Source organism: Grammomys surdaster, unplaced genomic scaffold (assembly GCF_004785775.1).
Source record: "Grammomys surdaster isolate TR1022 unplaced genomic scaffold, NIH_TR_1.0 150, whole genome shotgun sequence".
In the NCBI taxonomy this organism is placed as follows: domain Eukaryota; kingdom Metazoa; phylum Chordata; class Mammalia; order Rodentia; family Muridae; genus Grammomys; species Grammomys surdaster.
The window spans coordinates 23,808,002-23,833,659 of record NW_021604608.1 but is presented as its reverse complement, the minus strand read 5'-3'; the positions used below and the strand labels follow the sequence as shown (position 1 = coordinate 23,833,659).

At 34.6% G+C, this 25,658-nt stretch overlaps 2 pseudogenes across 1 annotated transcript; one reads left to right on the top strand and one right to left on the bottom strand.

Annotated features, from left to right (window-relative positions):
- Positions 1-1,602: 1,602 nt before the first annotated feature.
- On the bottom strand, positions 1,603-5,193 carry LOC114619485 (annotated as a pseudogene). Its single transcript, XR_003711159.1, has one exon. The product of XR_003711159.1 is annotated as a zinc finger protein 800 pseudogene (transcript).
- A 13,212-nt stretch (positions 5,194-18,405) lies between these two features.
- Positions 18,406-18,471, top strand: LOC114619537 (annotated as a pseudogene).
- The last annotated feature ends 7,187 nt before the right edge of the window (positions 18,472-25,658 follow it).

Here is a 25,658-nt window from a genome sequence, read left to right as displayed (position 1 = left end):
GAATACATACCTTATTTGTCTGTCTGTGCCTGGTTTACTTCATTCCGAATGATGATTTTTTTTCTGGTTCTTTATGTATTTTCAATATTAGTAGTCTATAGGTATATAGCTGGTAAAAAACACTTTTTTTTCTGTTCTGTAGTCTGCGGCTTTGAATGACAGTGTCCTTTGTTGTACAGAAGCATGTCAGTTTCTTAAGATCTCATTTATTAATTCTTGTTCTTAGTTCCGATGCACTAGGAACCCCCAAACAACCAAGATTATTGCCTAAGCTATTTGGTGCTCTCCACAAACTGGGAGTAAAACTCTGAAGACATCTCTACAACTCATTGAATATGAAGATGTCAAGCTAGCGACTATCTAGAGCTCCCATCCCTATGGACTAGTGTCCATGATACTTGAAGATACTTTGCACACTACCAAAAAATAAAGGTAAACAAAAACCCCACATCCTCTGGTGGCCGATAAGAGGACCAGAGAATCTAGTGACCCAAGAGGGAACAAATACTACTGTTTTGTTAAAGGAATATGAGCATAAAATGAATAATAATAAGTCATAATATTCTGTTATATTCTTAGATCAGTTTTTACTCAGCCATCAATCAGAGAAACTTCCTTACACCATAGATAGAAACAAACACAGAGATCTTCAGCTGGACAATGAGGAGAGAGAGAGAGAGAGAGAGAGAGAGAGAGAGAGAGAGAGAGACCTTGTAGCACTTAGTTCTAAATGAGACCTTCATCAAATATCTTCCATTAGTGATTAGAGAACCCTGTAGGAAAGGAGACATAAATGTTATAAAAACAAAACAAAATGGGAAGACACTAGGAAATAAGACCATCTGAACAGAACAGGACCAAAACATATGAACCCACGGAGACTATGGAGGCATGTATAAACAGCATTAGTCTGTGCCAGATGGGATCCCAGGACTGAGAAAAGTAGACACAGCCCCCTCCCCCATTGCCAACCTATAAACTATGTCAGAATGATATCCAATCACAAATGAAAAATCATTTCTCTCCAACATTTTCAAAACCTCTAGGCCAGACCCTATTCCTAGTGTTAGATAGTCAACACAAAATGAACTTAGTAATATTTTGGATGTTCTTACTCTTATAAGGTTTTAACATGATGTGTGTGTGTGTGTGTGTGTGTGTGTGTGTGTGTGTGAAGAGAGGGGGAAGAAAAGTGTATGTACATACCTCCATTGTTTATATATTATGGTTTATAGTTTTGTGTTATTAGAAGATTCTTATGTGTATGAACATGTGTATATCTACATCTGCATGTATATCTCATACTCGGCCTTTGCCTCTTTTCTTTTGTTTGTCTTATCTCATTCAGGTTCCTTTTTAAGTTAGTATATTTTATTATTTTATTATGATTCTTTAGATAGCTGTTATTTTTTCCAAGGGGAAAAAAAAAACAGAAAGGGTGTGGATTCCAATGAAAGGGAAAATGTGGGGAATCCCATAGGAGTTTGGGGAAGGAGAACTATAATCAAACTATGTTGTATAAAAATATTCCTTCAATAAAAGAAAAAATGAAAAGCTAAGCGGTTTGGGAAAAAGAAATTAGGAAAGTATTTCTTTTTTTTTTTTTAACGTTTAGTCTGGTTTATTTCATCACATAGAGTACATTTTTCCAACATAAACATGTACATTCAATATAGAACATTTCCAGCAACAATTACAGTCTTTCTAAATTCCTTTCACAGTATATTTTAGTGCAAAGCACTGAGAAAGATAAATGTTTTTCTACCTATAGAAGCATTTTATTATGACCTTCTAGATCTTTGACATTTAAAAGTTTATACAAAAAGGATACAGATGGACAAGGTCCATTCTAAGTACAGCTGTGAACCTATATAAAAACATGGTATACTTTCTGCAGTACCTTTTAAAATAATTTGACACAAATTACTAAAAAATAAAATATTCCCTAAAAGTACAAAATATTGATACACAAAAACCTGCCCAAAATTTCATAAAGATAGATGTATTTCTTTTTTTCCTAAAATCTTGATTACAAAAGATGGACAAGAATTCATTATTTTCCATTTTACAGTAGGAATCAAATATTATCTAAAGTGGTCATTTAAAATTTTTGCTTGGGAGAAAAAAATTAAGATGGACACCCCTATCTTCCTTTCCAGCAACATTTAAAGAAATAAAGTAGAAACATAAGAAGTGGTTGCACGTGGATTGTCTGCATCTATAAAATATCAGTAAGCTATTTATTACCTTCATATAAACAGTTGTAAATGTGTTCTTTAAAAAAATAGGAACTGAAAAGTAAGATTGCATCGATCATTAAAGTGCTTTATATAAAATTTAAAGAAAAATAGGGGAATGTTTAATTTTCATAAAAACATCTGTTTACAAATGACAAATGTAATAATGATCTATGCATAAAATGAACTGGAACATTTTGTAGTATGTATTTCAGAATAAAACTTTCAAACATTTAAGTGCTAAAGAAAAACTCAATTTAAATGGATTCAAAATAACTATAAATACTCAGAGGCTACTAAATATTCATAATGTATTGATACTAATTGGTCTTTTGATCCTATTAACATACTCTCTACAAAAATCATATTTATCTATACAATCTAGATAAAATTTTGCATGTAAAACAAAATAAACTTAAACCACTAAAAACACAAAGTTTATATCAATTGAAAACTATTATTTCCTTCAAGTTGTTGATCATTTTAATCAACAAATTATTTGGAAAGTGGAATTCCCAACATTTTTGTAGAAATTGTAGACTATATATTCAAGGTCTATGAAGACAATATATAGTATCACAGCTACTCGAAAGTGCTGGAATGGGCATTGCCTTAGAAACTGGTTAGATGGTTATTGTTTTTAGTCAGAAATCAGCAGTTACAGATGAGATTTTATGAAAATGTTCTTTTTTTTTTCCTCATAGTACCATGTGAAGACGTTTAGTGGTTCTAACAACTTAAAGTCTTTCCACAAAAATGAACTCCAAACCTTTTCGTACATCACTTGAAGTTATCAGACAAGAGCCTTAGATCTTGTACTTCGGCCTTTGGTTTTGTTTCCTTCAGGTGAATTGGTAGCATTTGCCTTATGAGTTTTCTTATGATGTTCAAGGTATGTCTTTTTATCAAATGCCTTTCCACATTTATTGCATCTGTGAAGAGAAAAGTTTTTTGTGACTTTCACTTCAATACCGACGTAGGCTACTTCAAACTTTTTACTAGGAGAATTGGAAGAGCCATCATGTCTTGAATCATTATGTTTTGATTCATCCCTTGAAGGGCCTCTTTTTGCTACTTTGTTTAGAACAAAATCAATAGGCTTTTTTATAGCTCTGATCTCTAAACTGGCTGTTATTTTCCCAAGGTAACGAGATGACTTTTTATGAACCACAGTTATATGTCTTATCACATCACGTTTCCGACGAGTTTCGTAAGTGCAGAGAGGACACTTGTAGAACTTAACATAAATGTTATTTCCATCTGTGTGCAACTCTATGTGTTTAGTCAAGTTCTGCTTGGAAGTAAACTGGCGTTTACAGAGTTTACAGTAAAGTTGCTTAAAGTCAAAGCCAGCTGAAAGTTTTGGTTTTCTGGTTTTTTGCTGGCCACCTGCAGCTGAAGGACTAGCTGATTTAGGGCTTTCAAAGTCCTGTTTAGCTTTATTTTTCTGCGTTGCCGGTGTGTTCTTTTTTTCATTTGAATGATTTGTTCCCTTGAGTTCATTCTGTGGAGAATGGGTAATGGAAGGGGGTGAAGACTCTACAGAATCTGCTGGCTCAACTTTAACTTTTACTTCTGAACTGCTGGCAGTATTATTAGGGCCTTTCTCTCTTTTAGAGTTTGCTCCAGAAAGAGTTATCTTGTGGACAATTTGCATATGTCTCTTAAGCATTATTTGTGAACTGTATTTCCTCTTGCAAAGGAGGCATTTGCATGCAGTTAAATTGTATTCAGCCTTTGAAGACTTTTGTTTTCGAGTCTTAAAAGATTTTTTAGGAGAAGCAGAATCCAGGGACAAAGGTTGCCCAGGCTTTGTCGCTATATCAGGAGTAATTGAATCCCTCCTCAGTCCTCTGTGAACTTCATCAAAATGCCTCCTTACATTCGCTTTTGTAGCAAATGATTTACAACAAACTGGACAACTCCTACTTAATGAAACCAGAACATTCTTACTGCGTCCTTTTGAAGACTGGTTTGGAGTCTTTCGTGTTTCAATGTATTTTTTTAGTTCTTCCATCTTTTTCTTGTGTACTTTTCGAATGTGACGACGGACACCTTGTCTAGAATTGAATTCTTTTCTACAAAGACAACATATCAACTGGTGACCAAGGTCAGAACTGTCAGATGTCTCCAAGTCAGCCTGTGATTCCTGAGGTTGTTCCTCGGCAGGAGCGGTGGCTTCATCTACAACAGTCTCTACAGGAGGAGGCTCTATGGCCTCCACCACCTCTGTGTCTGCATCGGGGACTGCTTTTGGCTGTTCCGAGCTTGTCTCCTGTATTTGAACTTCAGTTTGTTCAGGGGTACTGCTTGACTCTGTCACTTCAGCAGGATTATCAGTCCTTGAAATGTATTGAAACACTGCATTTTGGTTGGTTTCTATGGGTTCTAGCTTAATAATATATTCTCTCTTGTCCACTCTTGGATATATGGCTTCTAAGAGATCACTTATGGCTTGGCTTTGCTTATCATTTACATCAGGAAGATTGTCATCCATTTGGAGACTTGGTGGGCAGTAAAATTTTTTATGAGTAATTAAATTTGGTAATCCTCTAAAGAGACTACGGCATAATTTACATTCAAAAATAGTGTCCACATCTTTTAATAAAATATGTTTAAGTTGTTTGGTTCCTGATCGAAAGCACTCAATTATTTGCTGAATACCAGATTTGGATGTCTGTACTGGTTGCTGTAATAAAGGAGGATCTCCAGGCTCCAGGATATAAACTGGTTCGCAGCATCCGTGATGATGGTGGTCGGTTTGACAGTATTTGTCCCTCAAAGGCATTTTTAATGGGTGCGACCTATTTTCCTTTTACTGTGAGAAGCTCTTCATTGCGGCTTGGCTGGGGCCTTTCGGGTAGCAGATGCTTCGGGAAACTTTATGGAAGTCAGTCCCGTTCTCTCTTGGCCGCCCCTTCCCTGGACAGCCCGAGCGACCCCGTGGAGAGGGTAGGAAGGGGGAAGCAGCGAAGTCTCCGGCTGCGACAGGGAGCGACTGACTGACCAGGAAAGTATTTCTGAACATTGCTGACCTAGCCAATGGTCTATTGCCAAATCGAAATGGAGGAAGCATACATACAATACATGTGATAATTAACTAACCTACCCAGTGGTTGATCTAGTGTTTGTAGTTTGTAAAAACTGAAACAAGAGCACTTCCTGTAGCTGTTCCAAAATGTAGTGTTAGTGTTTATGCTAAATAGCCTATTGGTCTTCACCATGAGAAAGGTAAAGAAAGATGCTGAAAATGCTTTACCATGGTACTTGCAATGAATATTTATCATATTCAACACAGAACTGTAGAATTTTCTTTGAAGAGCATTACTCAGAATGCTATAATGCCTTGATGATTTTTGAGTACTAATAAATACTTATTTGACAAGAACTATGCACTATAGATAAATGAAAAAAAGATGATTGAAAATAAGATTCCATAAAGGCAATGATATCCAATGAGTAGAAATATTGAGAAAAAGGGAGAACAAAGGAAACAGAAGTCCACATGACTACTTGGAAAACAATGTGTAAAACACATGAAAGGTTGGAACTCACTTATGCAAACTTCTGAAGGACAGTGGCTAGGATAAAATTTTTTCATTTCATTTTCAAATGGTATGTTTAAATATTTTTGCTCTGGCTTCTGAGATGGTTCAGTAGGTAAAGAGCATTCCATGAACTCATGAGAACCATGGTTCAGATCCCTGAAACCCAAATAAAGCCATATATGTTGAGAAGTGGATAGAGAATTTCCAGAGCAAGAGGGACAGGTAACATGCTATTAATGATGGCGACCAACAAGAGATCCTTTTTCAAATTGGAAGCAAATATAACATATGAGTTTATCTTCTGACCACCAAGTGTGGAGTGTGATACAAGCATATGCAGGCATGCATCACAAAAAAACACAACAGGCATGCATCACACACACACACACACACACACATGCACACACAAACACACACATCCACACTATTTTGTAAAGATATTGGCTATATGTTATATTTGTTTAATCTGATGTGTGTGTATGTGTTTGCATTTTTATTTAGTGTTATTTGCCTTATGATTTTTCCATTTTCCTTTATTAATTTGAAGTCTGAAAGAAATTATACAAGACTCTGCCTCTTTCAACATCCTAAAATACTACTTCATAATGTTACCGTCATAGGGATAGGAATAAAAAGATTTCTTCATGGCTCATAGACATCCACAGAGCAACATATGTGATAAAATACGCCTCTCCACTATATTCATACTACAAAACTCTAGATTTTGTGTGGGCAGAATGACTGTTTGGTCCTTCATTGTGTGGGCTTTATGTCTTTAGATCAACAGCATATTTCAATATCCCTTTAGAAATTAAAGACAATTATATAGATTTTGTTTTCTTCTTTTTGTCTTTTGAAATCCTATAAGAACAAGAAATACAAAACTGTATGAATGAATTAATACCATTGTTGAATGAGTATATCAAAATTAAAATCTTTCAAGAGTTCCCAGAAAGATATATACTAATTTTTTTGTACAAACCACTCCTTTACTAGTTAGTGAGAATGACAATAGAGACACTCCCAATGGCAATGGAATATCAAACAGCTATTCTATTTCTGGGCAGTTATTCTAGAAGGAGAACAAATATATTTGTGTGCCTAAGGTAGAAACTGCTTAGAAGTGGAAATTTCTGAATTCTTTAGAGACTCAGTTGGGTCATGTGATGCTTTTCTGGAAACTGCCATGTGAGAAAATGTTTTTGTTGAAGCAGACATGTGGGAGGGTGTTTTACTGAGAACAAACATGTGGTATGTTTCTGGAAGCAGTTTGGAAAAAGGGCATGTGATATTTTGCTAGAGTGGAAGTTTGAGAGACTATGTGATGTTTGGAAAATGTATAAATATAACCCAACAGATAGAAGATGACCCTGTATGGTATTGCTTCACCTTAGCTTTCTTTGCTGGTCCTTTTTGGTCTTTGCTGATGCTGGTCTTTGCTGACAATGTTGTATTGTATTGATTCACTTTGCCAACCTTTGCTGGTCATTGTTTGTTGTGACTTCATACAGAGAAACGTTACCAAAGAACTTCTGGCAGCTTCTTGCTGCTGCTTCCTTGGACTCTACCCTATTGGCAGAGCCTTGCTTCTTCAGGATCAACCTGCTGTTACTGGTTTGACAACACAGATTGGATTCAATCCAAAGAACTATTTCTAAACAGGTCCACATCCTCTTTTGCCCTATTAACCTTTCTGTTCCATTACCTTTGGTGGGAGGTTAAAGCACTTACGTACCCTTATTGAAAGTAGGTTTTGAGAAATCTAAGCCTACACTCCTTGTAGAAATTTACATTTCAGAGATGTGTTTTGCTCTTGTACATATCAGAGTCATATTGGGGCACTCAAACAATGGTTTGGTTATAATTACATATTATAGATGAAAGTAAAATTGTCAGGTGATTTTGGGTTCACAAAATTGGTTCAAGTAGGTCTTCATTAGCAGGAGAAAAATTTCATTTCTGATTTCATTTTAAGAAAAACTTTATCATGTAAGAGAATATAAGTATGATAAAATTTGGTTCATGATCTCACCATCTGTTTCCCTTCAAATGAATAACATATGCATTTGCATGTGATTATCAAACTGGACAACTTCAAGGAGAGAACAAAGTAAATAAACTCAAAACTTGTCTGTTTGCCCTTACCTATTTTTCTTTCAAAAATTTTTTCTATCAGTGGTTTTTGATGGCTGATGTAGTGTCAATGCCTAAGCTAACAGATAGGGACACAAAACTTAATTCATCTAAGAAATTTGTATTTATCTATTTGATTTATGATTGAATAAGCACAGTTTTTACAATAATAGCTCTAAACGACATACTCATTACCCTGAGATTTATATTCTATAGTGTGTTAAGAACAAAATAAAATATTAAACTAGTCTTAAATATTATTTTATGTGTAATAATCTTAGTAGTAATATAATAAAATAAAATTAAAACATACAATTTAAACTGATTTTGTGTTTCTTATCCTGTAAAATCAGATTTGGTGTCTTACAAACTGAGTAAACATGAAAGATACATTTGTACACTGTCATTGTCATTGATTCAATATAGCCATTAACATTAAAATAGCATTCATTACTATCTCATTACTATTTATTCATTACTATTTAATGAATGATGCTGACAACATGTCATAATAGAGGCTTTCCAATGTTTTGAGGAGGTCAGTCCTTATTACACTCTCTGGAGAGATAAAGAACAGAATTAATTTTGATTTGGTGACACATTTTTTTTAGTTGTCTTTCTGACCACATAGCAAACTGTCCAAGTAAGTTCACTGAATGCATCATGATAATGTAGGCACATTTGTGATATTTAATTAAGTGGAAATAATGTGATGTTTAATTCATGACAGAGTGTGAGATATGTCACCTGGAATATGGGGGTGCACACTGGGCCCTTCAAAACAGTCTTCACAAAATGCTCAAAAAATCCCAAGGCTTCTGCACTAAATCTCTATGGAATGCAAATATCACATCTAAAAGGTTGCTCTGCTTTGGGAAAATATTTTTGATCTAATGTTTAGACAGGCTTCAAGAGTAAGGCTGGAGTGAAGGCTCTTGACTAAATACATAAAAATAAATCTTAAGAATTTTCGTATGTCTGAGATGCTTCTTTAAGCCATTAGAATGTGACTTTAAATTGCTAAAATAAGTGGTTTTATCTAATTTCTATATTTCCAGTATATGGAATTATAGAAACACATATTCTGTCTATACTTTTTTATGATTTTTGGCTTTAAACCTTCTGACTCTGTCTAGTAGACATCATTATTTTCTCTATTATTCTAAGTAATGGAATGTATATACATATAAATATAAAATTGTATCAATATTCAAATATACAAATAAAATTTGATCGAAATATGACATTGAATAAATTCTTTTTTCTTTGCTAAACATACAATCCAGGTTATTTTCAATTATAAGTAACTACATGAAATCTCAAGCTGGATGAACAAAATCAAAGAACTTTCTCAACTATTATAGAAATGCTCAAAGTTAGGTTTACAATAGTTTTCCTACTGTAAATTAAAGTACAATAAGAGCTAGCTTCATTCTGCCTCTCTTAGCTGTACCAGATAGCTCTTTGCTTTTGCTTATGTCACACATCCATCTTTGACTCATCAGTTTGAATACTCATGGGTAAGTGACTCATAGGTTCACATTTTTAGGAAGCAGACACATGTTTCTTATGAAGTGATCTGATGGCATTCTCTAGGAAAAGCAAAATAAGATACATAAAAAATTTAACATTCATAACTTATTTTTTCCTTTTTATTAAACATTTTATTCATTTATATTTCAAATGATATTCCTCTTCCCAGGTTACCTGTCCACAAAATCCCATCCCATCCCCCATTTATCCCCTCTCCTTTGCCTCTATGAGGGTTCTTCCCAACCCATCCACCCACTTCTGCCTCACAGTTCTAGCATTTCTCCTATATTGGGAAATCAAGCTTCTATAGGACCAAGTGACTCCCTCCCATTGATGGCAGATAAGGCTATCCTCTGCTACATGTGTATCTGGAGCCATGGATCACTCCAAGTATATTCTTTGGTTGGTGGCTTAGTCCCTGAGAGATCTGGGTGGTCCAGTTAGTTGATATTGTACTTCTTATGAGGTTAAAATTCCCTTCAGCTCATTTAGTCCTTCCTCTACCTCTTCCATTGGGGTTCCTGGGCTCAGTCCAATGCTTGGCTGTGAATATCTGCATCTGTCTTAGTCGGGTGCTGGTAGAACATCTCTCAGGGAACAGCCATACCAGGCTCCTGAAAGCAAGCACTTCTTTGCATTTGCAATAGTGTGAGGATTTGCTTTCTCCAGATAGGATGGATCCCTAGATGGGACTGTCTCTGGATGGCCTTTTCTTCAGTCTCTCTTCTATTTTTTTGTCCCTGCCTTTCCATTGGACAGGAGCATTTCAGGGTTAAAATTTTTGAGATGTGTGTGTGGCCCCATCATCAATTGGGGGCCATGCCTACTTACTGGAAGTGGTTTCTACAGCTTCTCTCTCCCCTTTGTTGTATATTTTGGCTAAAGTCACCACCATTGGGTCCTGTGAGTCTCTAGCTTCTCTGGAGTCTGGGACATTCTAGTGACTACCCCCACTTCCCCATCTCCTACTGCTCCATGTTTCTATTCAATTCCCAATCCTTTGTACTATTCTTCTGTCCCTTTCATTAACTGATCCTGCCCCTTTTCTTCTCTCTACCTCCCATGTCCCTCCCTCCCTCTACCTCCTATGAATTTTTTGTCCCTTTTTCTATGTAGGATTGAAGCATATATACTTTGGTATTCCTTCCTATTAAACTCCATATAGTTTGTCGGTTGAATCATGAGTGTTCTGAGTTTTTGGGCTAATATTCACTTCTCAGTGAGTACATACTACGTGTGTTCTTTTGTGTCTGGGTTACCTCAGTCAGGATAACATTTTCTAGTTCCATCCTTTTGCCTTGAATTCCTGATCTCTCCAACACTTTATACATGAAGGGATGTACTTTGTCACAGGCTTTTTAAACATCTGTGAAATGACCATGTCTTTTTTTTCCTTTGAGTTTGTTTATTTAGTAGATTATGTTGAAGGATTTTCCAAAGTGAACCATCCCTCTCTCCCTGGGATGAAGTCTATTTGATCATGCTGAATGATCATTTTGGTGTGTTCTTGAGTTCAGTTTGTGAAAAGTTTATTGAGTATTTTTGCATCAACGTTCATAAGGAAAATTTGTCTAGAGTTCTGTTTCTCTGCTGGGTGTTTGTGTGGTTTAGATATCAGTGTAACTGTGGCTTAATAGAATGAATTGGGTAGTGTTTCTTCCTTTTCTATTTTGTGAAGCCATTTGAAAGTATTAGAATTAGGTCTTCTTTGAAGGTTTGATAGAATTCTGTACTAAAACCATCTGTCCCTGGACTTTTTTTGATTGGGAGACTTCTGATGACTCATTCTATTTCTTTAGATGTTTTGGGAAGGTTAGATGGTTTATCCGATCCTGATTTAACTTCAATATCTGGTATTTATCTAAAAAATTGTCGATTTCATCTAGATTTTCCAGTTTTGTTGAGTATAGGATTTTGTAGTAGGATCTGAAGATTTTTTGGATTTCCTCAGTTTCTGTTGTTATGCCTCCCTTTTCATTTCTGATTTTGTTAACTTGGATACTGCCTCTGTGACCTCCAGTTAGTTTGTATAAGGGTTTATATATCTTGATTTTGTCAAAGAACCAGCTCCTTGTTTTCTTGATTCTTTGTATAGTTTTCTTTGTTTCTACTTGATTGATTTCAGCTCTGAGTTTGATTATTTCCTCCCCTCCCATATACTCCTCTTGGTTGTATTGTTTCATTTTGTTCTAGAGCTTTCAGATGTGCTGTTAAGCTGCTAGTATTTGATCTCTCCATTTTCTTTATGGAGTCACTCAGAGTTATGAGTCTTCCTCTTAGCAATGCTTTCTTTGTGTCTCATAAGTTTGTGTACGTTGTGACTTCATTTTCATTGATTTCAGAAGTCTTTCTTTCTTTACTTCTTCCATGGTCAAGTAATCACTAAGTAGAGAGTTGTTCAGCATCCATGTGTATTTGAGTTTTATGTTGTTTATGTTGTTATTGAAGACCAGATTTCATCTGTGGTGAGCCAATAGAATGCATGGGATTAATTCAATGTTCTTATATCAGTTGAAACTTCTTTTCTGACTGATTATGTGTTCAATTTTGGAGAAGGTACAATGAGGCACTGAGAAGAAGGTATACTTTTTTGTTTTATGGTGAAATGTTCTGTAGATATCTGTTAAATACATTTTGTTTATAACTTCAGTTGTTTTCACTGTGTTCTTGTTTAGTTTCTCTTTCCATGATTTAACCATTGGTAAGAGTGGGGTGTTGAAGTCTCCCACGATTATTGTATGAAATTCAATGTGTGCTTTGAGCTTCAGTAACATTTTTTTTACAAATGGGGGTACTTCTGCATTCGGAACAGAGGTGTTCAGAATTAAGAGTTCATCTTGGTGGATTTTTCCTTTTATGAGTATGCAGTGTCCTTCCCCATCTTGCTTGATATCTTTTGATTGAAAGTTTATTTTATTGGATATAATTGCTACTCTTGTTTCTTGAAACCATTTGCTTGCAAAATTTTCCTAGCCTTTTACTCTGAGGCATTGTCTGTCTTTGTCACTGAAGTGTGTTTCCTATATGCAATAAAATGCTGGGTCCTGTTTATATAACTAGTCTGTTAGCCTATGTCTTTTTATTGAGGAATTGAGTCCATTGATGTTGAGCGATATTAAGGACAAACGGTTGTTGCTTCCTGTTATTTTTATTGTTAGAGTTGGAATTATGTGTCTGTGGTTTTCCTCTTTTAGGTTGTTGTGAGAAGATTAATTTCTTGCTTTTTCTTGGGTGTTTCAACACTGTGTGTTGGAGTTGTCCTTCAATTATCTTCTGTAATGCGAGCTGCTGGAAAGATATTGTTTAAATTTGGTTTTCTCATGGGGTATCTTGGTTTCTCCAGCTATGGTAACTGAGAGTTTAGCTGGGTATAGTAGCCTTGGCTGACATCTTTGTTCTTTTAGGGTCTGTATGACTTATGTCCAAGATCTTCTGATTCTAGTGTCTCTGTTGAGAAAATCTAGATGAAATAGATGGTTTCCTAGACAGATTCCACACACCAAAGTTAAATCAAGAGCAGGTAAACTATCTAAACAGGCCATATTCCATGAGGAAATAAAAGTCATTAAAAACTCCCAACAGTAGCAACAAAAAAGCCCAGGGCAAGATGGATTTAGGTCAAACTTCTACCAAACCTTCAAAGAAAATCTGATACCAATAATCCTCAAACCATTCCATGAAATAGAAACCAAAGGAATACAATGTAATTCATTCTATGAAGCTACAATTACTCTGATACCTAAACCACACAAGTACCCAATCAAAAAAAAAAAAAAAGATCTTCAGACCAATCTCATTTATAAAGATTGATGCAAAAATACTCAATAAAATTCTTGTAAATTGAATGCAAGAACACATCAAAACCATCATTCATCACAATCAAGTAGGTTTCATCCCAGGGATGCAAGGTTGGTTCAATATATAAACACTCATTAACATAATCCTCTGTATGAATAAACTCAATGAAAATAACACATGGCCATCTTTTTAGATGCAGAAAAAACATTTGACAAAATACAACACATGTTCATATTAAAAGTATTGGAGAGATCAGGAATTCAAGGCCCACAACTGAACATAATAAAAGCAATATACAGCAAACTAACAGCCAATATCAAATTAAATGGAGAGATACTTGAAGCAATTCCACTAAAATCAGTGACAAGACAAGGATACCCACTCTCCCCATATCTATTCAATATAGTACTCAAGGTGCTATCTGTAACAATAGAACAACAAAATGAGATCAAGGGCATACAAATTGGCAAAGAAGAAATAAAGGTATCACTATTTGCAGACGATATGATAATATAAATAAGTGACCCCAAAAACTCTACCAGAGAACTTCTACAGCTGATAAACAACTTCAGCAAAGTGATTGGATATAAAATTAAGTCAAGTAAATCAGTAGCCTTTCTTTATACAAATGATAAACAGGCTAAGAAAGTAATTAGGGAAACAACTCCCTTCACAATAGCCACAAATAATATAAAATATCTTGGAGTAACTCTAGTCAAACAAATGAAAGATCTGTATGACAATCACTTCAAGTCTCTGGAAAGAAATCAAAGATCTCAGAAAATGGAGAGATCTCCCAGGTTCATGGATTGATAGAATTGACATAGTAAAAATGGCCATCCTAACAAAGACAATCTACAGATTCAGTCCAATCCCTATCAAAATCCCAACACATTTCTTCAAAGACATGGAAAGAGCAATTTTCAAATTCATCTGGAAAGGAAAAAAAAAACCCAGAATAGCAAAAGCAATTCTTAACAATAAAATAATGGCTGGGGGAATCACCATTCTTGACCTCAAGCTTTACTACAGAGCAGTAAGGATAAAAAACTCCATGGCATTGGTACAGAGGCAGACATGTTGATCAATGGAATAAAACTGAAGACCCATAAATAAAACCACACACTTATGGGCATGTCATCTTTGACAAAGAAGCCAAACATATACAATGAAGAAAAAAAATCACCTCCAATAAATGGTGTTGGTCTAACTACCTGTCTGTCTGTATAAAAATGAAAATAGACCCATATTTGTCATCTCCCACAAAGCTCAAGTCCAAGTGGATCAAGTACCTCAACATAAAACCAGATACACTGAATCTAATAGAAGAGAAAGTGTGAAAGAGCCTTGAACTCCTTGGCACTGGAGGAAAATTTCTAAACATATCTCCAATGGCACAAGCTCTAAGATCAAGAACTGGTAAATTGGATCTTATGAAACTAGAAAGATTTCATAAGGCAAAAGACATAGCCAATAAGGCAAGTCAGCAACCTGCAGACTGGGGAAAATCATCACTAAACCCACATCCAATAGAGGGCTAATATCCAAAATATATAAAGAACTCAAAAAGCTAACTACCAAAAAAAAATCAAAAAATATGGTACAGAACTAAACTCAGAATTCACAACAGAGGAATCTTTAATAGCTGAAATGCACCTTAAGAAATGTTCAAAGTCCTTAGTGATCCAAGAAATGCAAATCCAGACAACCCTGAGATTCTACCTTACATCAATTAGAATGGCTAAGATCAAAACCTCAGATGACATTACATGTTGGTCAGGATGTGGAGAAAGAGGAACACTAATACATTGCTGGTGGGATTGCAAACTGGTACAACCACTCTGGAAATCAATCTGTGACTCCTCAGAAAATTGGAAATAGATCTACCTGAACACCCAGCAGTGCCACTCTTGAGAATATAACCAAAAGATGTTCCACAATGCCACAGGGGCACGTGTTCCACTATGTTCATAATGGCCTTGTTTGTGATAGCTAGAAGCTGGAAACAACCCAGATATCCAAGGACAGGAGAACGAATACAGAAAATGTGGTTCATTTACACAATGGGATACTACTCAGCTATTATGAGGACATCCTGCGTTTTGAAGGAAAATGGATTGACCTAGAAGATATCATGCTGAGTTAGGTAACTCAGACCCAAAAGGAAATGCATGGTATTGAAAGACCCCTCCAGGGGGTGACCCAGGAAGGACAGGACCCCCAAAGACACTCCAGAGATCTCTTGCTGTAATGACATGAGTCAGGTCTTTATTTATCGAAGTTTCAGGTCAATGTGCCTCATGAAGGAGGCAGGGGTCATCAACCCTGAGATCTAACAGCTTAGGGTTTTTATAGACAAAGGGGAGGGAGAGGGTTATGGGTAATCACACACAATTGGTTGTTATAAATGTATGTAATATGTGTAAGCAGATCTTAGGCAGAGGTTTGACAAATCTCACGAGAATAGTCTCTGGTCTCTGTGGCTTTGGGACGCAATCTGAATGTTTATCTGAGCCAACAGACTGTCTGGCTGAATCTAATTTACAAGTCCTTGGGACCTCTGGTGGGAGTTTCTCCAGAGGAGGCTAAGTCAGACACCACGGGAACAGATTCTTGGAACAATCAATTGACCTTTGTTTCCCTGTTCTGCATCCCCTGTAACAGCCTTGGGTTAGCAAGTTAGCTGACCTGCAATTTTTACTATTTGTATTCCTGTTATATTATTTAACTAGCTTAAAAAATGCTTTTTCAGTATGTATTAATAAGTGGATATTAGCCAAAAAAAAAAGTACAGAATACCCATGATATAGTCCACAGAACTCAAAACTGTCAACAAGCTGAAGGGCCCAAGTGAGGATGCCTCAGTCCCACTTGAAAGGGAGAAAAAAGCAACCACAGGAGGGACCTGGAAGGGAAAAACGATGAGAGGGAGAGGGGAACATGATCTGGAATTGTGTCGGAAAAAAGACTGAAGCCCTGAGGGCCAGCAGAAAGAATGGTAACAGGCAACCTTGGGAGGTAGGAGTTTAGGAGGACCTTCCAGAATGTACTAGAGTCCTGGGATCGGAGAGATGCGTATATATATATATATATGTACATATATATATATATATATATATATATATGTACATATATATATATATATATGTATGTATGACAAAAAGATAAATATGAATTACCAAATGATATAAATGATCTTGTACAAAGGTCCTACAAAATTGTGAGATTTACTGTTTTACTTATGTAACATTTATTAATAGATAATTACAATAATTAATTATAATAATTTATCTGTTAATATTACAGTTGATCAGAGAATTAGAATAGTTGCTACTGCGTTTGACATCCATTACAATAATAGAGCTAAGGAGTATGCACACAGCAGATGTAAATATCAGCAAAACTTCCTGTATATTCAAGGCCAGTGCTACTCACTGCTGGGCCTTAACTGACAGTTTTCTGTGCCAGTAACACGGTTCATTTTACTCAAAAGGAAACCAGTGAAAGTGAACACTATTATAACAAAATGATAAAGCAATGATTCCTTCAATGATCTGCTTAGTCTAAATAAAGTGAAAATTTCAACTGAATCAATAATCATATAGACTAGTTTGGGGATATAATAAAGAAACATTCCTCACGAAAAAAGTTGATTGTGGGTGATGAGTTAGCTCAGCAGGATAAAAAATACTTGTCAAGCAAGTATGAGGCCCTGTGTTCATATTCTCTTAACTCAAATAAACCAATAATGATAAGTGATGTCTATATACCCAGGGCAATTATTGTTGGTCAAAAGGCAGAGATGGAATAATCCTCAGGAAGTTGGATTATGAATGACTTGATTATTTAAACCAGTTCTATCCTACCTTCTCTTACATTTTAAGATTACAAAATTATGCTAGTTTTTTTTTTTACTATTAATCAATATCAACTTTCTGACTACTAATTTCTATTCTATATTTAATTTTTATGTCTTAATTTTGTTTGCATATTTACTATCTTCTTCCTCATAATAATTATTTTGGCTTTAGTGCTTCTTTGTTATGGAGTTAAAATGGGTCCTTGGTTTTAGTCTGTATTTCTTTACTAAATTTATATGACTTATAATTTAAATACTGTACCAATTCCTTAGAAAAAATTTAAAAGATTACATATTCTAATTCATTTGACTTATAATAATTAAAAAATTATATCATAAATCATTTAATATTTTAAGTAAACAGTAGTATTAGCTGTAATAAAATATGGTGCATCCTATTTCTTTAAAAACAGTTTTCCCCATTTCTGTTGCTATGATCAAATACCATGACAAAGTTCAATTTAGAAGAGAAAGAACTTATATCAACTTATCATTTTATAGCCTTTCACTATAGTTGGGGAAGTGCCAACTCCTGCATGATAAAGTCAGCAGGACATGGTCCTGCACAGGTTAGGTATAAGGCTTGTTGTGTACTAATGTATATATTTTATGTCATGTTCCTTCTTCAGGAAATATTTTCCCTGCCAAGCTTATCTGGGAATGTTCTCCCTGCCAAGATTACTGACTTCATGATGATTAGAAACAACATGAGTTTGGGAGGTGGGTGTGTGTATAATGTTCCTCAGCAGAACAGTAAATGCTGTGACCTTCAGGACAGCCCTTAAGGCTATAGGAAAGAACTCTGAAAACTTGAGTTCAAGAACATAGAAATAGAACTTCTCAACTATGCTGTATGCATAGCATGCAATATGAATTGTACGAGAGCCTTCATGGACTGAAAGAACAAAGGTAGCTGCCCTAATGTGTCAGTAAAAGTAAGGGAATAGTTAAAGAAAAACAAGGTTTATGGTTCAAGTAATAAAAGAGGTACCAGGAAGTAAAGGAGTGGTGCTCTCAGGGAAGGATCCTACCCAGCTAAGCATATTGTTTCTGTTTACAAAGGCAGACAGATCTCTGAGTCCATTTGCTATGATACACACACACACACACACACACACACACACACACACACACACACATATTTGCAGTCTTTTTCTATGAATCAAGGGGCTATGGTTATAAAATGCTGATTTGTGGGTTAATTAAAAGTGAACTTAGGATAAATGACTGAATCGATCTGTAAATAGAACACTGAGCTTTGGTCTGTGTAAGAGCTACTTAGAGAGAACTGTTCAGAGAGAGAACATAGCTCTTTTAGATTTTTTTCTAGCAGGTTTTTCTAACAATGTTTGGAAAAACCCACGAGTTATCCAGAGAGCTTTTAGAATTTTTTTCTAGCAGGTTTTCTGACTTTGGTCAGTTTTGGAGAGCTAACAGCTTTTTTTTTAGAATCATTTTCTAACAGGTTTTCTGACTTTGGTTGGAATACCCACAAGCTATCCTAGATAGCTGTTACAGCTATTTTAATTTTTTTTATAACAGGTTTTCTGACTTTGGTTGGAAAACTCAAAAGCTATATCAAGCAGAGAGAACTATCTTAAGCAGAGAGAGCTATCTCAAACTGAGAAAGCTGTCTTCAGCAGAGAGCTATCTGGAACAGAAGACAAGGCCAAGAGCTATCTACAGAACTGTCTAGAGAGCTATCTTGAACACATTATAGAGCTGTCAGCTTACACCCCATCACTGACTTTGAGTTGTTTCTTCCACCATGCCCAAACAGACCTTCCTCAAGATTCATTCTCAAGAAAAGGCTGGTCCTTGGCAAGGAAGTCAAGGCAAAAACTTCAAACAGCTAATATCACATCCACAATAAAGACTGGAGAGTGAATAGATACATGCTCATTTATTTGTTCTCTGGTGCTCTGCTTGATTCCTTCCTACTTACACACTTTAAGATATACCAAAGAGGGATGGTACCACCTATAATGGATCATATTTTCCTCATCCACTAACTTAATTAAGACTCTCCCCCATAGACATGATTATTGACTAACCCTGTGTAAACACCCCCTTGCTTAGATTTCCTTCTAGGTGATTCTAGGTAGCGCCGTTAACAATTAAAACCAACCATCACAGAAACTAAATGTATTTTTTTATAATTTTTGTTTTACTGAAGTGACTATTATTCATATTAATCTATTAACCTAATTATACCATTTGAAATCACATATATAATTCTAAACACTTATGTATATCACTTTGAAATTATCCAGTGATTAAAAAATTGACAGCATTGATTTCTCAATATTCTATATGATACATACACATGAGTAAATAACATGTAAAAAAAACTAATAATGTACATAGTTTGGAAGGTTGTTAATATGTTATAATCACAGGTACCTAGTTTTTACTTAAAAATAAAAGTGCTCTGAGTCCTCAAATATCCTCTGAACTGAAATTATATAGCTAAAGAATGGTTCTCTTATTATATTTATTATTAATTTTTAAATCTCTTTCATAAATCAACAGACCTGCATCTAGAGACTCTTTGTGTAAACCAATAGCCACCTTGCAGTCAGAATTTATTATTGATTTGATCTAAGCTAATGACTGGTATTATCACTGAAGTTTAAGGTAAGTGTTAATGTGGTTAGGGTTGATAAGGCCAGTGTGAAATCAGATTTTTCTGAAAATGTGTCCTCCATGTTACCAGTGATAGGTTACCTTAGGGTTAACCATGCTTCCTCTATTAGATTATATTTGAAAACCACTGGCTCTTGCTAGAGAATAACTTGAATAAAAATTCTATAACCTATATCTAGCTGAATAGCACACATATTGTCAAAAGGTTAACAAAATATTCTCAGAAAAACTTTTAATACAAGTGAGAAAAACAACCCATCAAATCATATAGCTATGAACATCTATAAACCCTGTTATATCTCATGGTGAGTGAGAATGTTAGCATATTGCATTTAGAAATGGAATTATAATCTCCTATGTATGGGCACTCAACTCACTGTGCAATCTCCATTATACAACAAAATTAGAAGCTTGTTTGGAAAGTTTTATTTAGTTGTTTTGTTATTTTAAGTTGCTAAGCAAATGAACTTGAAACACTTGAATATACGATAACAGATTTAATACTGCCAAAGGTCACCATTTATTATGAACCAAGTTACAAAATGTGTGAAATGAAATATATGAATAAAAACTTGGTAGATTTATGGATTTATTTTTATTTTATGATGCTTAGAGACTTGTCCTTTTGATTTTGAATATGTGTGAGTCTTGAACAAAATTCTAAATTATTATGTTATACTAGTTATAAATTCTATTATGTCACTTCAATAAGTTTTGGTTAGGAAAGAGTAACTTACTTATAAGTAAAAGCTACAAATTTACATGTAGAGCCCCCAATAGTGATAACTTTACTAATTTTATATAGTAGATGTTATCTCTACATAGTTCCATGCATGTCAGGAACACAGAACATTTCCTACACATTTATCCCCCTTTGCTAGAAGGCTTGATGACACTTGGCCCAACATATGTGAAAGGGCTGTATTAGACACAGTTATGCACATTGTTCATATTCAGAGGAACCAAAAATTGATTTTGTATTCAACAAGAACCTAAAAATTCTATGATGTGTGTCCATATACCAATGCATATATTTGTTATCTTCAGGAGAACATTTAAAACTGGTACAGGATGATTTAGGCTTTATTTAATAAATAAATCTGAACAAAAACAATGTTAATATGCCTTTTCTGTATCATTTTATTAATCACAAACTACTAACATAGACTTAAACAACTGAACGACATGTCATTTGAGTACATAGTAAGTTTGAATAGCACTTATTGCTAGATCTGAAGAAGAAATGATAACTGCAACACTCAAGTAGGGTATAAAGGTTTCTGAGAAAGTAGTTGAGACTCAGCTGATTCTATGTTTTCCATGTTGAAGTAAAAATTATTTTTTATAATGTTAATGTCAGTATAAGATTTTGTTTTTATTTGGAAAGAATTATTCAAGAAAGTTGAAAAGATAATGGATGTGTTGTGTAGAGATGTGCACAGGAAACTTGTGATTCTCGATGGAAATAATTTAAGAAGATAGAAGCCATTAAAAACTATTTCCACATAACCACAGGTGCTAAAGATACCAGTGCAATGTTTGAAGCAAGCAATTTTCTGAGCAAAGATTGGTTCAAGCATTTTAAGAAGCATTTTCATTTACATAATGTGAAGTGAATGCAGACAGAGGTGTAGATGGAAAATACAGCAAAGTGAAAACCCCTCTTAAAGCAGAGAGTGCAGAGACAAGTGCCTAAAAACGTTCCACCAAGATGATCATACTGTGTATTGTCAACTCACAGATAAAATACATCAGGAACAGCCACATACTGTCACTGTTTTAGATGTGTTATTTCAATAAAGGTTCAGAGTTCTATTAGCATAATTTTCACACATTAAATTATGCAATATAGCTTACACCAATAGCAAAACAAATTAGCTTAATAACAAATTTATTGAAACCATTGTAAAACTACAGTTTATTTTATTTATCTACATTCCAGCTATTGCCATCCTACAGTTTGTCTGAGAGTGTTCCTCCCACTTCACCAGGCCTTTCCCTTCCCTGGGGCCTCAAGTCTCTCAAAAATTAAGCAAATCTTCTCCCACTGAGGATGGATCAGGCAGTCCTCTGCTGTATATGTGACAAGAGGCCTCTGTTGAGGAAATATACCCCATGCTAATGAGTCTAAGGCTCTTTCCCACTTTTTCTATTAGATTCAGTGTATCTGGTTTTATGTTGAGTTCCTTGATGCACTTGGACTTGAGGTTTGTGTAAGTTGATAAATATGGATCTAATTTCATTCTTCTACCTACAGACTACCAGGTAGACCAACACCATTTATTGAAGATGCTTTCTTTCTTTTTTTTTTTTCTGTATATCTTTGGTTTCTTTGTCAAAGATCAAGTAACCATAGCTGTGTAGGTTTATTTCTGGGTCATTGCTTCTATTCCATTGATTGACCTGTCTGTTTCTGTACTAATACCATGCTGTATTTATCACTATTGCTTTTACAGCTATGGTGATTCCCCGAGATCTTTTATTGCTGAGAATTGTTTTGGCTATCCTGGATTTTTGTTTTTCTATTTAAATTTGAGAATTGTTCTTTCCATATCTGCGAATTATGTTGAAAATTTTATTGGTATTACATTAAATGTGTAGATTGCTTTTGGTAAGATAACCATTTTGACTATGTTAATCCTACGAATCCATGAGCATGGGAGATTCTGAGGTTTTCTTCAAATCCTTTCTTCAGGAATTTTGAGGATCTTGTCAAAAACATACAATCGAAAAAAGAAAGCATCTTCAACTTTCACTTGCTTTGTAAGCATTACACAAAGATATTTTATACTATTTGTGGCTATTGTGAAGTGTGTTGTCTCCCTAATTTCTTTCTTAGCCTGTTTATCATTTGTATAAAGGAATGGTACTGATTTGTTTGAGTTAGTTTTATATCCTACTACTTTGCTGAAGTTGTTTATCAGCTGTAGCAGTTCTCTGGTGAGATTTTGTGGGTTGTTTTTGTATACTATCATATCTCATAGTCATTTGAATACGAATTTTTGTGAGGGTTAATGAGGTTGAACTTTTCTTTGTTTCTCAACAATCTGTGACTCCTTAATTGAGAATTCTCTGATTAGGTCCTTGCCCCAACTTTAGCTGGATTATTTTTTTTAATCTAATTTCTTGAGTTCGTTATATATCTTAGATATTAAATCTCTATTGAGTATGGAGTTGGAAAAAATCTTTTACTTCTGTAGGCTTTAACAAATAGTGCTTGTCTAACTGACTGTGTCCTTTGCCTTACAGAAGCTTTTCAGTTTCATGAAGTCCCATTTATTAATTTTTGATCTTCGTGCTTGCATAGTCAGAAAGTTGCCTCCTGTAGCAACACATCCAAGACTGTTATATACCCTCTCTTCTATTAGTTTCAATGTGTCTTGCTTTGGGTTGAGGTCCTTGATCCTCACGGACCTTAGGATTTGGGCATGGTGATAAACATCAATCTATTTGCATTCTTCTATATGTGGACATCCTGTGAGGCCAGCATCATTTGTTAAAGATACTTTTTTTCTCTTTTGTATTCTGGATTCTTTAAAAATTGGGTGGCATAGGCACATGGATTTATGTCTGAGTCTTCTCTGAATTCTATTGTTTAAAATGTCTGGTTTTTGCCAATACCATGTAATTTTTACAAATATTCTATAGTAGGACTTGAAATCAGGGATGGTGATATCTCTAGCAGTTCTCTTATTGTTCAGAATTGTTTTAACTATTCTGAGGTTTTGTTGTCTATGTATATGAAATTGAAAGGTTTTTTTTTGATACCTGTAAAACCTTTTCTTGGAATTTTTATGGAGATTGTGTTGAACTTGTAGATTACTTCATTTAGGATGGCCATTTATACTATGTTAATCTGACTGATTCATGACCATGGGAGATCTTTACATTTACTGATATCTCCTTCAATGTCTTTCTTCAAAGGATTGAAAATGTATCATACAAGCCTTTCATCTACTTGGTTAGAGTCATCCCAAGATATTTTATATTATTTTAGGCAATTGTGATAGATGTTGTTTTCATGATTTATTTCTCAGCCCATTTATCATTTGTATAAACAAGGGCTATTGACATTTTGTTGTTGTTAGTTAGTTAATCTCCGATTCATATACAATGCTGAGTGTCTTTATCAGGTATAGGATTTCCCTAGTAAAATTTTTAGTCTCTTATGTATACTATCATATAATCCAAAAATAGTGATAATTTGAGGTTATTTTTTTCAATCTCCATTCCTTTGATCTCCATCAGTTGTCTCATTGATTTAGCTAAAACCACAAGTACTATCTTGAAATGATATGGAGAGAGTGGGCAACCTTTACTTCTTTATGATTTTAGTAGAATTGTTTTGAGTTTCTCTGCATTAAGTTTTATGTTTTCTGTAGGCTAGTTGTAAAGTTCCTTTTTGTATATGTGTTTTGACACAGCCTTAATCTCTCTAGGATTTTTATCATGAAGGTGTATTATATTTTAACAGAGTCCTTTTCTGCATCTAATGAAAGGATCATGTAATTTCCCTGTTTCAGTTTATTTATAAGGAAGATGAAAATTTTTGATATTTATATATTAACCCATCCCTGAATCTCTTAGATGAAAACTTCTTGATTGTAGTGGATGATCTTTCTATTGTGTTCAGTTTGTAGATATTTTAGTAAATATTTTTCCATCTATGATCATAAGAAAATTGGGCTGTAATTTCTTTACTTTGTTGAACGTTTACATGATTTTCATATCAGAGTAACTGTAACTCCATGAAATATATTAGGTAATGTTACTTCTGTTCTTATTTTGTAGAATAATTTGAGGACTATTGGCATTAGCTCTTTTTGCAAATTTAGAAGAATTATGTGCCAAAAGTATCTAGCCCTAGGCTATTTTGTGGAGTGGAGGTGAAGGTTGGGAAACTTTTAATGATTGCTTCTCTTTCACTGGTGGTTATAGGTCTACTCAAATTATTTCTCTAATTTTGATTTAACTTTTGGTAAGTGATATCATTTGAGAAAATTATTCATTTTGTTCAGAGTTTCCTATTTTGTGAACTATAGGTTGTTAAAGTATGTCCATATGATTTTCTGTATTTCCCCATTTTCTATTGTTATGCCCCACTTTTCATTTCTGATTTGTTAATTTGCACATTCTCTCCTTGTCCTTTAGTTAGTTTCAAAATGGGTATGCCTATTTTGATGATTTTCTTCAAGAACCACTTCTTTGCCTTATTGATTCCTTATATTGTTGTCTTTATTTCTATTTTATTGGTTTCATCCCAAAGTTTGATTATTTCTTGCCTTCTACTCCTCTTGGGTGTGAATACTTACTATTTTTCAGGTGTACTATTAAGTTGCTTGTATGAAATCTCTCCATTTTTGTTGTTGGTTTTGTAGGCACAAAGTTCTATGAAATTAATTCTTAGACTAATTTTCTAAAGTTTGGGTATGCTATGTATTCATTTTCATTGAACTCTAGAAAATATTTAATTTCTTTTTTTACCTAGCTCATTTTTTCACTCAATAGAGAGTTGTCCAGTTTCTATGACTTTGTAAGCTTTCTGTTATTTCTGTGATCGATATCTAGTTTTAATCCATGGTAGTCTGATAGGATGTAGGAAGTTATTTTAATTTACTTGTATCTGTGAGACTTGCTTTTATTCTAGTATATGGAGAATTTATGAGAAAGATCAATGAGTTGGTAAGAAGAAGGTATATTCTTTTTTGTGTTTATGTGGAATGTTATGTAAATATTTGTTTGGTTCATTTTGTTTATAATGTCAGTTCCAGTATTTCTTTAGTTTAGTTTTTGTGTAGATGGCCTCTTCACTGAAATCTCTCTATATCAATAGCCTAAATTTTCCAATAAAAAGATAAAAATTAGCAGTATGTAGATGAAAATAAGACCCATCCTTCTTATGCA